The sequence below is a fragment of the Bubalus kerabau genome, chromosome 4 (genome assembly GCF_029407905.1).
Source record: "Bubalus kerabau isolate K-KA32 ecotype Philippines breed swamp buffalo chromosome 4, PCC_UOA_SB_1v2, whole genome shotgun sequence".
In the NCBI taxonomy this organism is placed as follows: domain Eukaryota; kingdom Metazoa; phylum Chordata; class Mammalia; order Artiodactyla; family Bovidae; genus Bubalus; species Bubalus kerabau.
The window spans coordinates 25509576-25526552 of record NC_073627.1 but is presented as its reverse complement, the minus strand read 5'-3'; positions in this window follow the sequence as shown (position 1 = coordinate 25526552).

The window sequence follows — 16977 nt, the reverse complement described above, 5'->3', positions numbered from 1 at the left end:
AGCAGCAGCTGAGGGTTTGCGTGTGGGTGTGTCAGCCATGGACACTGGAAGCAGCACTGGACTGCCAGTGCTCAGAGTCCCAGGACTGGCTCTGACCACCACTCAGGTAAATGTGATCTGGGCAAGTCACTGCCTTTGCCTGAAAGTCAGCCTCAAGTCCCCTAGGCTAGAGAAAACAAACTGATGCATTTTTCAGAGGGCCTGTGAGCCTTACATGAGAGGGGACACCTGGGTGGCACTTTACAGTCTATTATTATACCTGGATGGAAAAGCAGCTTTGAACAGACCCAGAGCCGGCTGACAGGAAGGAAACCCACCACATGTTCTGAAGGGCTGCCTTGGTGGTAGGACTCTGGGGGCTTGTCTTTCTCTGTTTTCCTTTTCTGTTGACTAATGTAGTCATATTCCTTTTATGATGATTGTTTTTCCCCTGATTGAAAATATCTTCATTGGGAGTTTTCCTGTGAATAAAGATAAAACACACTCATATAGAAAATTTAAGCAGTACAAAGAAGTAAAAATAGGACTGTATATATCACTCCAAATTCCATCCCCCAGAGGCAAATAGGATTACAATTTTGCTGAACACCCCAGACATCATTCCTCGCACACCCCCTCTTGGTTTGTCTTATGCACACGCACACACACACACCATACATACATATATACACGCTTTGTAATGTTTTTTTCACTCAAGAAGGTGTAATGGAATTTTTCACATGTCAACATATAAAGATTTACATTTGTAAGAGTGTTTTGAAAAATACCCTAACATTTTCATCATGTTAAAGGTTAACCTCTTCTCTCTCCCCTTCCACCTGAGCCCTCCCCAGTTCTCCCGTGGGAGCTGGCCCCATCTCTGCATCCCTGTCCCAACTCAACAGGGCTTCAGCCTCAGGGGCCCATGGGGACTCTCTGCTCCCAACTAGAGCTGAACCAAGAGGCAGGTTGGCAGGTGAAGGCAAAGCTGGGGACCCCAGGAGGCGGGCATGACCCAGGGAAGGGGGGAGGAAAGAGCCTGAGCACATCCTCTGAGCACGGAGGCCAACACCCACAGCACCAGAACCCGGGACCGGCCTCCTCCTGGCCCATTACCCACCTTCTCCATCCTTACGGAAGGGGGAAGTTTCTGCCTGCTGTTCCATGTGGGCTGCATTGCTTGAAAGACAGGGTGATCTTGAGACCCTTGGCTACTTTTGGGGAAACATGAAAGATTTTAGTAAGTCTTCCTTGAATGACTGGTTTCCCCAGGAGACATGAGGCTGTGGAATGCTGACACCTCTTCTGGGAGACATTCTCGCTAAGTGCTTGGCTGTGGAGGGCCAAGTGGGGCCCTGTTCCTCCCTGTCTCTCCCCCTCCTCCTCTCCATGCTCATCCTCGGGTGAAGTGATCCATCCCCCTATCCCTGAACAGAAGAACCTAAGCCCCTGCCCAGCTTTGAGGGCAGGAGGGATTATGAATCTCAGAATCAGGTGGACCTGGTGACATGTCCCTGGAGGAAGAGGGTGGCAGGAGGCAGTCTTTGTGTAACCTGATGAACTGTTAGAGGGTCTTACAGCCCGGTTCATCAACCCCAGGCTCCTCACTCTCTCCCTCCAATTCCATCCACCCAAAAAAGAAATTGCCTGTGAAAAGTGGGGGCTGAGTAGCCCTGGTGTCACCACTGCCAGTCCCGCCTCTCTGCCAGCTTGGGTGAGAAGAAGAACCCTGGCAGTGACACCTCCTCCTCCCCTCGCCACCTCATCTTCTTCCCAGGCCCCAGGACTGGAGAGGTGGGGGAGGTGGAGCAGGATACAGGGCCCCCTGGGATCTACTCACTTCCATTGCTGCTCATCCCAGCCCCTCTCTCATGGATCTACCCACTGATCATCCAGAAGGCTGGTCTGGGTGGGGCAGGAGCAAAGGACAGGGTATGTCTCCAGGATGGGAGAGACACTGTCTCCAACAAACATCAAACGTCACAAGACAGGCTGGATGGGAAATGTGGGAAAATGAACAACTTACCAAACTCTCACACCCGACTTGTGGCAGAGCCAGGGCTAGAACCCCCATCTCTTGATTCCTGATCCAGTGCTCTTCCCACAAGAGTGTTGCCTTCCCATTTTGAGGGAGAACAATTGTAATAAATGAACAGTCATATGATCACATCAGAAAAGGTTTGGAAAACAGAAAAGTAAATTGCCCCATATCTCACCAACCTGGACAGTGGTTTTCTTCACCCTGTTCTGCCTGTATACAAGGCTTCTTTTCAAGCCATTTCCTATCAAGACTCAAAAAGGAGCTTGGCTCCTCTGATGCCACACAGCACCTGCCATGACTATGCATCACAGGTGGTGCCTGGAAGCTTTACAATGTGAATTCCTCAGACCTACCTCTGCAGATTCTGATTCCCGGGTCTGTGGCTGGTTCTCCAGTATCTGTCCAGGTGATGCTGGGCACCCCCCAGAGTCCATGCATCCCACTCTCAGGCCCACTCCCATTTTGTCATTCTACCTCCAAATCACATCCCAACCTGAGAAAACCTGTGCCCTGACCCTGCTTGTTGTGTGCCCCTTGGCACCTGGAAGACTGTGTGATAGTCGAGGATGGCCGCTACAGGCATTGAGCACATTTTCTTATCGAAGTGCCAGGACCAGGCAATTCCTAACCTCAGAATCTGACCATCACCTGTGTCCTCTCCTTACAAGGTGTGGATACTTAGCACTCCCAGGACCTGGAAGGCTCTTGAATGAGCTCATGCTGCATGGTGCCAGGGTAGGGTGCTGAACGGCCCACAGGGCAGTCACAGGGGGTGGCTGTTGGTAGAGACCTAGCATATTAGGACACTAGGATTTCTGCCTCCACCCTACTGGGCATAACCTGAGAGGCTGTGAGAGAGTAGATGAGTGAAGCAGGGAGGGCAGCATGCTGAAGAAGAGGCAGGACAGGAACAGGGGAGAGCACAGTGAGAGGGGGCTGGGCTGGGTTTCTGAAAGAGGCAGAGATGGAGCAGGACAGGGACCACAAAGTCCGAAACCCAGAGCATGACTCCATGAGAAAGTCTCAGGCCAGGAGAGGGAGATCTGAAAAAAAGACAGGCCAGGGAGACAGACTTGTGGCAACGGAAATGGTGTTAACTGACTTAGAACGCCGATTCCAACTGGCTGTGTGGTCTGTTCAAGGATCTTCACCTCCCTAGCTTCCTCATCAGTAAATGGAGCTAAAAGACTTTCTGTCAGGATGACCAGGTCTCAAGTGAGGTGTGAGGCAGCGTGAAGGCCATGGGGTTCTGCCCTGAGGCCAGAGCAGAGCAGAGGCCCCAGCTGTGCTAAAGTGCCTCCTCCCCTCCTCCTCCAAACTGCCCGCAGTTCCCTTCCCTCCCCTGGCATCCACTGCTTCCCCACAAAAGGCCTTTCAAATCCAGACCTCAATCTCCACTAGGGCCATGGGCCCAAAGAGAACCTCTCTGTAAGATCCCATCCCAGGAAGGACAGTCTTCCCCTCCAGACACCCATACACCATTCCCTGGAAACCAGGACAGGCCAGACCCCAGGGACTCAGGGTCAGAGATAAATTAGGCTCAGCCTGTGCCTCCAAAGAACGCCTAGCGAGGTGACCTTGGGATCGGAGTTCTAGAGCCCCTCAGTGCATTTGCTCTTCAGATGCAGGCTTGAAGCATTCCAGCCCGTGCACATACGGTGAACAGCACCCATGTGTGAGCAAGCACATACACGCACACAAACACACAGCAACACTAGACACATCCCTGCAGCCTCACCCCCTTCTCGTGTTCCACATGCAGCCTCCCTGAGCTCCTTGGGCATCTGCTCTGCTCACCCCCACCTGTTCTGAACCTCCTCCTGCTCTGGGCCCAGACTGCCAGTCCTTCAGATAGCATGGCCGGAACCATCAGATTAACAGCCAGGGAGGGCAGAAGGGGAGTGACAAGCACCTGTAGAAGCCCTTCCCCGTGACAGCTGCGGGAGTTCCGAGTCCCCAGCACCCAGCACCAGGTGATCAGTGTGGGCTCAACACTGATCAAGGTCAAGGGCTCTGGGTTCTCACTTCCAGGCTGGTTCCCCTTCCCCACCCCCTACACCGTGCAAGGCTGGGAAGCCTTACCCTCTAGCTCCAGGCCACACTGGGTTCTCCTGTATTTCAGGCCTCCCCTGGGGGCATCCTATCTTGGATCAGCTCCTCTGTCTCTAACTGCTGTCACCTGGGGCCCCAGCTCTTCACACTAGACCCACACCCCCCCACACACACTCCCACAGAGCACCCCACCTCCACTGCATTCCCAGGCTAGGGTTCCTGCCCCCTCTTGAAGGGACCTCAAGATGTTGGGTGCTTGAGCAACATCTTGGGGCATACCAGGCTATGAGTGGGCAGTCCTGAGCTTCAGGGAGGCCCTGGGGAGAGAGTGTGTCCCTCCCCTTCCTGGGGAATCTCAGCAGACAGGCCCTTAATCTCAGGCAGGAAGCAGAGTCCGGTTACCAGGAGTTGGGGTGGGGGGGTGGATACCCAGGGCTTTGGTTAAAGGGAGCTGGTGTTGGGGGTGGTGGTGCAGACAAGAAAGAGCCAAGTAGTGGGATGCGGGCCAGGGGTTAACCCCTCCACAGCCAGGCTCCTCTCTGTTCCCCATCTTGTGCCTTTGGAGACTGTACAGTCCCTTGGCACTGTCAGGCTCTGCCAGGTCAGGCCTCTGGAAGGCCACTCCCCAGGGCCTCTGGCCACAGGACAGCCAAACAGCCCCTGCCTGGCCCCTCGCTCTCCAAGGCCCTCGCCTGGCTTCCTGTGAGCCGTATGTATCCCTGTTTGCCCTGTGACTCTATTGGTCTCTCAGGGCCTCTGAGTTTCTTCTCTGCTATATCTATCTGATTCTGGGTCTCTTGGGGTCCCCTGTGTTCCTGCCTGGCTGGCCATGTTTTCTTCACACCACCCCTAGCTCTGGGAACTGTAAAATCTTGGGGTGCTTGTCCTGAGAATAGTTTCCTTGTCACTCTCGTGGTGTCCGTCCATCTGCTTACTCCGGGGCTGAATTTGCAAACACCTCTGTATCTCCATGTCTCTGTCAGTGCCTTGAGGTCTCTCTAGGTCTCAGTGTGCCTGCTGCATGTCAGTCTGTCTGTCTGGGACTGGGCCCCCATCTGCGAGTCTGCTCTGGGCCTGTCTCTGGCCCGAGGCCCTTTGGCTTGTCCATCTGGTTAACACTGTGGGGGTGGGGACTAGATGAGGCAGACTTAGGGGCTGGACCTGGGATGGACCAGAGAGGAAGGGAAAAGGGGGGCACAGGTGGTAGTAGTGGGAGGAGGTGAGGGGACAAACCCCATTCTTGAACGTTGCCTGAAGCCAGGCTGGAGCCTGCCGAAAAACCAGGCTGGAGCTCTTCCCGGCCAGTGGACAAGGGAGAGAGAGACTTGGCAGGGACCCTTCTGGTGTGGGACGAGGGTAGAGATGCACAGAGACTGAGACAGATGTTAGGTGAGGAAGACTCAGAAAGAAATGGAAAGGCAGAAGGGAGCTCTGGGTTCTGACCACAGCTCCCCCACTAACTCCCGATGACCTCGGGCTAGGTGCTTTCCCTATCGTGCCTCACTTTTCTGCTCTGTAAAATGAAACAGTCAGTAGAGCCCATCCTCTCGAGCCAGGGGGAGGCAGAAGACTTCCCTAAACCCAGGGCAAGAGACTGGTTGCCCTTGTCTGTCCCCTGAGGGGTCTCCCAAGGTCCCTTCCAATACCTACATCCTCTGTGTCTGTCCCTCCGCTCCGGCAGGACAGAGAGGAGAATGGGGGTGAGAGAGCAGGAAGGACTTCCTGCTGCACAGCGGGAGGGTGAGGATTCTCCTCCCAGCGGTCCTGGGGCCCCTCTGTTGGGACTGAGGGTGCAGGAACAGGGAGGGGGTGGGGGCTCAGCAGCTGGGTAATTAGCCCTGGCTCTCAGGCCCTGGGGGAGGGGCTGGCTGGACTGAGAAACCAACGCAAAGTGACAGGGGCAGTTTTGACACGCGGTGGAGCTGACGGGCCCAGGGGGCCAAGGCTTTGGTTTGTTGGGCGGGGGATCCCATCAGATGATTAAAAAATAGGTCAGAGGGAAGAAGCCGCAGCCGGCCTTGGGTCCGTAGTGAGAACGCCATGCATCTTCCCCAGGGCTGCAGGTCAAAATGGGGTGGGGGGGGGCGCTGAGGACTGTTTGCAGGGGTGGGAGTGCTGGGAGTGGGGACAAGGAGGCTGCAGGCCCAGCACTGGCCCTCTGTCTCCCTCATCCCTGTCTCACGGGGACACTCTGAAGTCCTACCTGCAGTCTGCCTTCTGGCCTTCCTGCTGCACGTGGTCTTCCTCCTCAAAGGCAGGAAGATATAGCTCTTCCTCTGTTTGGCCCTACCCCACACACAATATATATATACACATCCTATTCCAGAAACACTAAGACCACTGCCCACTTTGGAAGTCCTCCTTACCCTTTGCCTGTCCTTACCCTCTGCTCTGTCCCCCTCTGCAAAAGCAGCTTGCTGACTTATCCCTCATTTCTTGCCCATCTGAACAAATTCATTTACCACTGTGCTCTTCGTTCTTGCCAACTCTGCATCCTGCTTGGGGTCTACTTTGGCCCTCTAGCCTGTTCTCATGGCTTTCTTTTCTCTCCTTTCCTCCTTCTCAACTCCATGAAACCTAACAGTGGCCTGGGAATGGCATAATGAGGGAGCAGGGAGGAGTGAGGTAGGAGACCCAGGAACCCGGGACAGGTTCATCTTCCATCATTTCACGGGCAAAGGCTGAGTGACCAAGTCTGGACTGTATAATACAAAGCCCTGAGACACCTTGGAGCACTCCCTCTGTTTAAGCAGTTTAGAGTCACCTCCTACCTCATCCACTTAAGGCTGAGAAGTTGTCTGCCCAAGGCCTTTATACTGTAGCTCAGTCTCATTTCTCTTTCTGAGATCCCCCAACTTGGGAGATCTTGGAAAGATTAGCACCCACAACTTGGGAGGAGAGCTGAGGCCTTGGCCCTCTGTGCTGTGCTCCATTCTCCTAAATCCCAGGCACAGGCAGAAATCCAGCAGCCAGCCAGCGGAAGTCCGGGGAGAGGAACAGAGCAGGCAGGAGCAGAAACATCTCCAGCTGAGTGGACACCTGGGTCCCAGCCACTGCAATGGAGGGCACCCAAGGCCATGTTGGCACGGAAATGGATTGGCTAGGTCTGACCTTGAGTTTAACCCCACTTACGATACCAGACGCAGATCTGCTCTGACACAGCAGTCTGAGATTCCCCCGGGAGCCTGTTGGCTGCTGCCCACCCTCCTCAGTTACCCAGGAAGTGTCAAAAGGCATCCTGCTAACATCTTTCTACCAGAGCCATGGGCAGCTGGAAGCCCCTGGACCCTCATCTCCAAACACAGGGGTCGTGAAGTTGGTGTGACTGCTTTTAGCCTGCCCACCTCATGCCTGCCTCCATTTCTTTCCAACCACTGGCACCAGAACCTGACATGTTCTCTGGGTTGGGGAGTGATGGCTATGGCTAGGCAAGTTCTCAGCAACCGGACCAGTGGCTGGGGATTGAGATACTGGGCCCATGGTCTTTGCATTTCACACACACACACATACATACACACACACATACACACACACGTGCACGCTGACCCGGAATCATCACCCAAGGCTCAGAGCCCCAGGAATGAACTGTGTACCAGGGTCCTCGGGCTCCCGCTCTTGTGGACATACTGCTTTTGTGCTTTTGAGTCCAGTTTGTGCTTTGTCTTGTCCGTTTATGCCCAGCAAGTTGGAAATTGGAAAAACCCGAGTTCTTCCTGATGATCCCACTGCTGCTTGGGGGCACAGAGAGTGAAAAAAGAGAACACGCTCAGGCAATTCACACTCTTGATTTCATTAAGCTCCACAACACCGCAGGTCAGTGGGGCAGGGATCACTGTACCCATTTTGCAGACAGGAAAACAGAGGCATAGAGAGGTTAAGTACCTTGTCAAGCTGGTGACCCCACACTGAACCCTTATGCTTGCACAGTGCCCTTCCCATGACCTTACCTGTAAAGAGGATATTATCGTTCTTCATTTTACAGATGAGGAAACTGATGCTCAGAGGGTGATTTGATTTCCCTAGGCTCTCAGCTATTTATATCCCCTATCCTTCTCTGCTCACAGGGATCCTACTCAAACAACTCTGGCTCAGAGTCCTTCCCTCCCTCTGGAGAAAGGCAAGACCTTAGGGCCGCCCCAGGTCACCCCCCATGTGTGTTTCTCTGTCTTTGGGAAATCATTTCTAGTGTCCTGTCTGATGACCTGCAGAACTGAGCTCCATCACTCAGCAAAGCCCATCCCACTTATGGGGCAAGGACTGAGAGCAGGACTGAGGAACTAAAGGGCCAGGGACGGGCTCAGCCACACAGCCCAGGCCAGGCTGGGCATGGCAGCAGTAGAGGAAATCAGGTCCAGATGGAAGAAGCCAGAAGTTCTGATTTCCAGGCGCAGGTTTCTAGAGGCGGGAGCAGGGACCTTCCTCACTTTTCTGAACTCCCAGCCCCTGAAAACCAGGCCCACTGCCACACATCCAAGCCGTTTGGTGATTCTGTCTGAGTGAGGAGGAGACCTGGGCAGCTCTTAGAGATGGGAGGAGGGCGCCACTGCCTGCCAGGCAGTGCTGCATCCCACGCTCTGCCCACTCCGAGGTTCATCGCACCTCAGCTCTGCCCTTCTGCTAATAGAATCTGTGCTCACTTTTCATCTTGCTTCTTACCTGGAGATGCGAGAAGCAAGGCCAGTGGCCATGAGGGGGGCACAGAGCTGGCTGGAGCTTAGAGTTGCTCCACCCCTCTCCATGCCTCCTGGATGGCCTGGGATTCTGGGAACCCCTTTAAGCCGCTGTTGTAGCTTCAGTAGCTCTGGGACAGCAAGTGGGGCTTAAGAGCTCCTATTCTTGGCTAGGAGGGAGGAGGGGGCTTCCTCTGACAGCTCATGTAGGGAAATCGTGGGCCCCAGACTCTTCTCCAGATCTAGACCCCCTGAAACGCCCCACCCTTCCTTAACAAACCCAGGGAAGCCTTCCAAAAAGATCAACCGAGACAGTCCTTTCCTCCCCTACACTGTAAGTTCTTCCTCGAGTCTAACTGTGATCCCTTGCAGAGGGGTGGAAGGGGGCAGAGATGAATCGCAGTTTCTTATAAACCTGGTGGCTTCTTGTTCCCCGACGACAATATAGCGGACGAGTTCTGTGGTTCTGGCTCTGAGTCAGGCCCCATCACCCGGGCGTCCCCTGTGCCACCTCGCTCCGCCCCGCCCCAGACTGGAAAATCAGGCTCATGCCTCTGCCCGAGTCAGTGCTTCCCCTGCTTCCCCTCACGATCTCGCTTTCCCCTAAAGGGAGGTATTTCCTCGAAGCTGGGAAAAGTCAAGGGGGCAGAGACCTCGCCAGTTACCGGGAGGCAGGAGGCGGACGGTGGGCATGGGGCATGAGGCGGGGGTGGGGCTACCCTGCCTTCCTGTCCCTCCCCTCCCCTCCGCTCATTCAGCCCAGGTCCTCTGTCCTGCTCCTCTAGCTAGTCGGATGTGTGTGTGAGTGCAAGAGCATGGTATGTGTGTGTCTGCACACTTAATGCACTTGTACAGCTGGTATTGGGGGTGGGCTCCTTAATCCCCAAGGGTGAGGGTGGGGTGAAGGAGGGGAGATGTCATGCCACTGGTATGTCTGTGAGTGACACAGGGTTTTCCCACATGTATGTTATTCACATGTTCCTTGTCCACCATGTACTTTCCAGACCTCCCAGAATCACAAGTCTGGTCCATATGGACCCCACTCCTTGCATCCTGGGTATTAACCATATTCCCTCCCTCTCCTTAAGTGAGAAGCCTGCCCTCCTTGAGCTTCCCCAAAGGATGAGGTATTCAGGGATTCAGTGAGGAGGTAGGCCCCTCCCTTTGCAGAAAAACGGATCCTTCTTGGTCCCACTAGGGATCCCCAGTCCTTAGCTGGTCCCGACAGGTGACAGCTAGGTCCTGCAGATCTTCAACCTTTCCACCTAGTCAGAGGCTCAAAGAGACACGAAGCTCATGAACCCGGATGAGGGCAGGATGAGTTTGGAGAAATTGAATCCCGGGGAGGGGGCAGTTAGAAAAGTCTGAGTCGGCAATCTAGGACTCACGTGCGTCCACCCGCAGCCCGGGGGTGGGGCGGGGAGAACGAGGGAGTGAAACAGGAAGAGAGATGGAGAGACAGAGAATGAAAGCCGGAGAGAGAAACTGAGATAGTGGACAGTCAGAAAGAGATCGAAGGGCCGAACTGGGGCGGGGGGCGGGGCACTGGGAGCAGAACTGCGGCGGCGACCGTGGGCGCTTTGGCAGCAGGGGTCAAGGAAAGTGTTGCCTTTTCTTTTTCACGGGCATCACAGATGCACAAGCGGTCAGCGCGGAAAGAATGCAAGTCTTTCATGTCACGAAGGGGAAATCGAGGCTTAGTGATAGGGTCACTTAAACCTGCTTTCCAGATCGAGTTCTTTTTTTTTTCGAAGCCCAAATGGGTTTCTGGAGGATACTCAGGCTCAGCCGGCATTTCCCACATTCTTTGTGGTGAGGCTGGGGGTGGGTGGCAAGGGGGGAGGGGTGGCAAGGGGGAAGGAGACTGGAGATTAGTCTTGACACGGATTTGCATGGCAAGCACACTTCTTCCTCTGAGATGTTACAGATCAATAAAAATAGCAAAACTTTCGAAAGGATGCTTTTACACCACTTTACAAAACACAACATTGAGAGGAGGGAATGCAACCTCCTCCTTTGGTGCAGGAAGGAGCAGGTCAGCAAAGGGGCCAAGAATGTCAACATCCAAAAGAAAGACAGCAACTCTGTTACCCACACACCTCCAGCCCACACACAGGATGACCTGGATTGTCTCTTCCTGACTCTGAGAAGGATGGAGAGTTAGGCCCTGTCAAACTCCAGACCATCAAACTCCAGATGGCACTGACCAGGGGCTAGGCATTCCCATTTCAGCCCGGCTTCTCCCATCTGCAGCACCCTGCCTGAAAGACCACCAGCAGAACTTGGCGCAGAGAGTGGAGGGGACTATCTGCAGGTCACACAGCCACCTGGGAGGGAGGTGGGAGAACGCCAGCTGAGGACTCTGGTCCCAGCCCCAGCACCCAGGCCCTGCCCATGGGACCCACTGTGGCCAGTCATACCCGCAGCAGCATCTTGGCTCCTGGCTCCCTTGAGAATAGGAACTGGAATCCCAGGCTGGTTGAAGGGAGACTTGCTGGGGACCTAGTGGCCTCACCCTCAGCCCCTGTCTTCTCTAAGCTGCTGCTTGAGGCAGCCCAGGGATAACAGCTCCCTCCACCCGGTGATCACCCGAGACCTCAGGCCCACGGTCACGCTGGATACAGTGACTATAGCCATGCCACCTGGGAGCTCAGCTTCCAGCAAAAACCTCCAAAAGAAACCACTTTTCCAAGTTTGCCTCTGAAAATCTGGGGGCTCATAGAAGGGGCTTACAACCCCCTTAGTCATCCTAGGAAGCCAAGCTGAATAGCAGTGACTGATAATCACCCAACCACAAGCCAATTTTGTGGTTTCAATTGTTTTCAGAAGGAGCAGCAGTGCAGTGGCAGGAGGCCCTGGGTGGGGGAGTGGGCTGCCTGCTGGACCCCAGCCCCTGTCTGGGACACTGATGGGGCAGAGTGGGGGCACTCTACTCTGCCTTGGCACAACTCAGTCCAAGCCCAGGAAGGCACAGAACTGCCCCCACCTCACAGATTCACAGGGCAAGGGTTCATAACAACCAGGAACACCGCCCTCCCCCATCTTCTCCACGTCCCCCCAGCAACTTGACTGGTCAGGCTGGCTGCTTCCTGGATCCAAGGTGAACCCTTTTTTTTCTTTCCTTTTTGTTTCATTTTGTTTTTCTTTCCTTTTCCTTCCTTCTCTCTTCTTTCTTCTTTCCTTCCTTCCTTTTTCCCTTCCCTTCCTTCTTCCCTCCCTCTCTCTTCGGTCTCCCTCCCCTTTTCCTCTAATATGTGTGTGTGTGGCAGGAATAGTTCAGGAGCCATAGCAAAGTGAACAGAGGCTGCTGGAAGGTTCCTACAAATGAATATGGCCTGCCAGGCCCCAGATCCAAACCTATGGATGCCCAGACCCAGCCTGCACCTCCTTGGGCTGTGGTACTCACTGCTTCCCCTCATCCAACCTCAAACCACATCTGATCACTTCCCTCATGAGCTGGGAAAAGATCCGGATTAGCAATAAGGGAGTAGATTTTAGAGAAATCTCAGCAATATAGAATGCCAAAACGTCAGAGCCAAGAGGGAAATTAAAACCATCCGGTTCAGTCCCTTCCTTTTTTTTTCCTAATTGGGGAGCAAAAGCTCTGAGAAGTGATGCAACATTTCCAGAGCTTGAGTAGAACGAGAAGTCCTTCCTCGCTGTCAGGACAGGCTCTGGGCACCTCCAGCCACTGCCCCACAGGGTGCAAACTTTTTCCCTTCTCAGCTTTTAATATTGATCAACTCCTGGTCCTGATGACCAGGGAGAAGAATCAGGCAACGAGGGGTGGGCCAGAAGCAAGGGGACAGATGCAGATGAGAAGCAACTGGGCACAGAGATTTCACGCTTCCCTGAGAACATGCAGCATCTCCTTACCCTCTTCCTCCAGGAAGCCTGCCTGAATTACATTTGGTGGGTGGGGGGACCATCACCCTCCACACTTGGGACAGGAAGTGAGGTCTGGACAGGAGCAGGAGGGTTGTGTGTGGGAGAAGCTAGGGAAGGGGAGGCCCCCCCCACGGGGAAAGAAGCTGCCCTAATGAGTCACTGCTGCCCAGGTGCAGCTCTCTTGGGGGCTGCCCATCTGTAGCTAAGATTTATCATGTGATTTCTACAAAGGATTGTGGAGTGGTGGGCTGGAGCTGGCTGCACCAGCTCGCAGGAGGTGATTGTGTGGGTCTCTCCCCAGTGCTCAGCGCCATCCCAGTGGCAGCTCAAGCTGGAGGGCTGCTTGTTGAACATGCACCAGCACACCACTGGGCAGTGGGGTCAACTGCAAAGCCCAGAGCATGCGCATGTGTTAGTGGACACCGTTCCTGGGGTCCGCATGGGTCATGTGTGAATGCATGGCAGTGCGTGTCCATGTCCCCGTGGCACCTGGGACATATTGTGTGGCACTGTGGTCCTGTGAGACTCTGTGTGCATACGTGTTGGGAGAAGCATGACTGCAGATGGGTGTCACTGGGAGCCTCGTAAGTGAGGAAGGGTGTGTGTGTGTGTGCAGTTGGGTCTTTGGAAGAGGGTGTATCTGGGGCTATGTGTGACAGGGTGAGCCTGGAGGACCAGCATGGGGAAGAGACCCATGTGTGCCGACTGTAGGGGACTAAGGCCGTGCCTGAGATCAGAGACACCCAACTCCCTGAGCTCAGAGACCCCCTGTGCCAAGTCCTGCTCAGGCCCCACTCTGTCCTCAGGCTTAACCACCTGCTATGCCCGGAGGGAGTGGAATGCCAGGGGAGGCAGGGGGCTCTCTGATCCCCCAGGTGAGCTCTCTGCGTGTGCTGGGCACACTATAAAGGCCAGCACCAGGGGGCACTCTCCCCTTCCCTGCCCCTCACCCATGCTTCTGGGTGACCTATCTCCACACCATCTCCTCCTCCCCCACCTCCCATCCACAGATTGCTTTTGCTGTCGGGGGTGAGGGTAAGAGAGTTCAGCTCCTGCAACGCTCACAAGGTCATGGGCCCCAGGAAGGGGGAAGGACCTGATGATCATTCAGTTGGCCCCATCCATCTACTCATTGTGGGCTGAAAGCCTGGACTGGGCATCCCTCTGGAGCAGGGGGCCCCGGACAGAATAATAACACAGGCTCCTGCATCCCTGTGCCCCTCTGCTGACCGCCCCCAGCTCCTCTGCCCCAGGGAGTTTGGCTCCACAATCCCATCTCCCCCACTCCGGCCAAGAAGCCCTGCAGGCCTCCTACCCCAGGCACAGGGGAAGCAGCCTGTTCACCATGGCTGCTTTCCTCTCCTCTCGTTCCCTCCCTGGTCTGCAAAGGCCAGAAGAAGAAGAGCATGATGCTCGGACAGTGGGAGAGGGACCAAGATGAGAGATGGCTTTCACACCTGTGATCTTCTCACTCCAGTCCCTCACCTTGTCTGGTGTGGGGCCATATGTCTTCTGATGCCTGAACCCACGCTCATCCCTCCTCTCTGGAGCCTTCAGTCCCCGCCCTGGCAGTGGGTCATTCCTCTCTTCTATCTGCCTCTGGCCTGCACTACCTCGATGCCAGCCCGAACTCCCAGCCTCTGAGGGATCGAGGGATTCACTGTGGAAAACATTCAGGGCACTGGTTCCCTTGGTTCCTCTAGGAAATGTTCCACAGTGTCTTCATAGGAAGTTCTTCCTAAAGTCTAACTTAACGGTCCTTCTGCTGTGGCCGTGCCCAGCATCTTCCCATCTTGGGCAATCTTGTTCCTTTAGCTGAAGCTGTACTCTCAGGCAGTAAAAAAGTCAAGCTCCAAAAACGAAAACAAAAGTCTCCCCTTGTCCCCAGAGCTCTCTACACGCCCTGCCGACACAGAAACCCGCAGGGCATTGGAGCCTTCATCCCAAAATGAGTCAGGGCCCCTCAGAGAGGTTGATCTGGGGCACAGGAATTTCCCTTCATGCCAAGCAAGGCTCTACTTGACACCGACCCCTGTCCAGCCTCCTTGGTTCAAAGGGGCAAGATAGGGGCTTCCACCCAGAGGGCCTGGGCCTCTTGTGGGTGAACCCAGCTGGCCCTGGAAGGGGCCTCTGCCTTGGTCTCTTTTAACACAAGATTCACTGTTTGCTGCTAAAAGGGGATCCGTGCTGAGCTTCTAAGTACAGAGCTGGAGGCGAGAAGTGTGCAGGCCCCCTGAGCAGTCTGCAGTGCCTGCCCCACCCCGGGCCCCACTGTACCCGCCATGTTTTCATTCCAAGGCAGGAATGGAAATAGAAGCATCTCCTAGGTCTGAGGACCCAGGGGACCCTCAGGCAGGTGCCAAGAAGCCAGCTGCAAATCTTCAAGCTCGTTCTTTCTCCTCCTGTGCTCAAAGGAGCAAGATTTCCCAGTGGGGAGGGAAGTGCTGGGTGGGGGTGGGAGCAGGGAGGGGGTTCCAAGGCCAGTGAAGATGGCTGGCCCTGGCCGGGAGAGGGGAGAGTGCAGGCAGCAGGTGGTCCCGCTGACCCCTGTGGAAGCTGGCATACTCCCCCTCCTGCCCCCTGCACTGCATATATTCTCTCCCTCCAAAATAGCATCTCTGGAGGGGGAGTGGGGGTAGTTCTCAGCTCATCCTTCACTCCTTCTCGCAGTGTGTTCACAGCTCTTGCGGCTGTCTCTCGCGACCTGGTTTCCCTGCCAGGCCCTTCTGTTCTGCTTCCACCCTCACTGTGGGCTCTTCCAGGTCCCAGGACCCTTTGGCGGAGGGTCCCATATCCCTCTACTTGGCCCGTCACTTTCACCCTTCACCATCTCCCGCCTCCAAGCTGTGACTGCCACATCCTTCCCTGCCCTCTCCAGGACAGAAGTAAATTCAATGCATATAAACTGAGCACCAAATGTGTTCGTGGGGGGTCTGTGTGGTAGACCCTGGGGCAGTGGAGAAGTAAGTCAAAATGAACAGTCCTGGCCCTTTTCTCCAAGGATCGCAGAAGACAGAGAGCTGACAGTTGGCAATACCTCCAAGTAAAGGTGGACAGAGGCCTCTTCCAATGGAGCTGGGAGTGCCCGCTCCCTCCCACCTTATGACCCTAGGGCCAGGGTAGCACCTCTGGTCTACCTCTCACCATTTCTAGAATCTACTCACAAGCTCCCTTGCTAGTGTTGGGATTATTTCTCAGGCAGAATGTTCTCTCGAGGTTGGCAGGAGACGTCTGGACCCTGCTCTGGGAAACACCTAGTCTGAGAGGGGAGGCAGGACGGACTGAAGAGAACAACGCAGCTCTCTGGGCAGAGCTGGGGTCAGCACAGCTGTGTGAGGGGCTCCAGGGAGAGGGTTCCCAGAGGAAAGGAGGGAGGTGGTGTGGGCTCCCAAGAAAGGGGCCAGGCTGGAGTGCTTGGGGCCAAGGGAGGCGGGGGGGGGGGGGGGGCTGGGACGGGGTGACTGCCCAATCTGCGGAGGGAGCAGCAAATATAAGTACATTTCCCCACCAGGGGCCGGCGAGTGATGGGAGGGGGTGGCTGCCCTCTTGCCCTCGGCACTGGGAGTGTTGGAGCAAGGAAAGAGAACCTCAAAGGTCCCCCCAGGGAATCACCTTCCCCCTTGTTATTTCTGGCTCCATTTTCTTGGTCAAGAAGGGTGTCAGTGGTAATGCAAATGAGGAGGTGTTGGAGGTGCTGGCCGACACCCATCCTGTCCCCCTCCCAGCCCTCCTCTGCCCTCCCTTCCCCTAGGCCTGCACTCACAGCGGATTGGAACATAGGCCGGGCACGCCTGGGGCCTTTGCCCTCAGCTGAGTCGGCATGGAGGGGCAGGGTGACGCTGCGGGTTCTGGGGGCCTCTGCCTCTGCCACAAGGACAGGGAAGCTACCACGAGGGCCTTCAGCGGATGCCCACAGGCCTTCCCCTACCCCAACCCCTCCCGCCCTCAGCCCTGCCAGGCCCCCTTGGGTTATTAACATCTGCATAGACAGTCAATGCCTCAAACCAGGCTGCCAATAGGAAGGGCACAGCCCGGAGCCCTGTCCGCAGCACCCCCTTAATCAGGGCCCTCTGCAGAGGTCCATTAGATTTCAAAAGGCACTGAGGCAACCGGGAGGCACAGCTCTGAGTGCCAGAAATTTCTCTGGAGTGAATCAACAGAGAGATTAGAGGACGGGCAGGAACAGGAGCATACTGGATTTCTCAGGGTTCCCCTGAATGCGGTCTCTGCCCAGACTCCTGGTTCAACCCCTTCTCAGTAAGGACCGCCTCGCCCCGGGTGGTTCATGGCTGTGTCTAACCTCCATTCTTCCTGCAGGAGCCAAAGTGGCTCTGTTCTTTGCCCTGG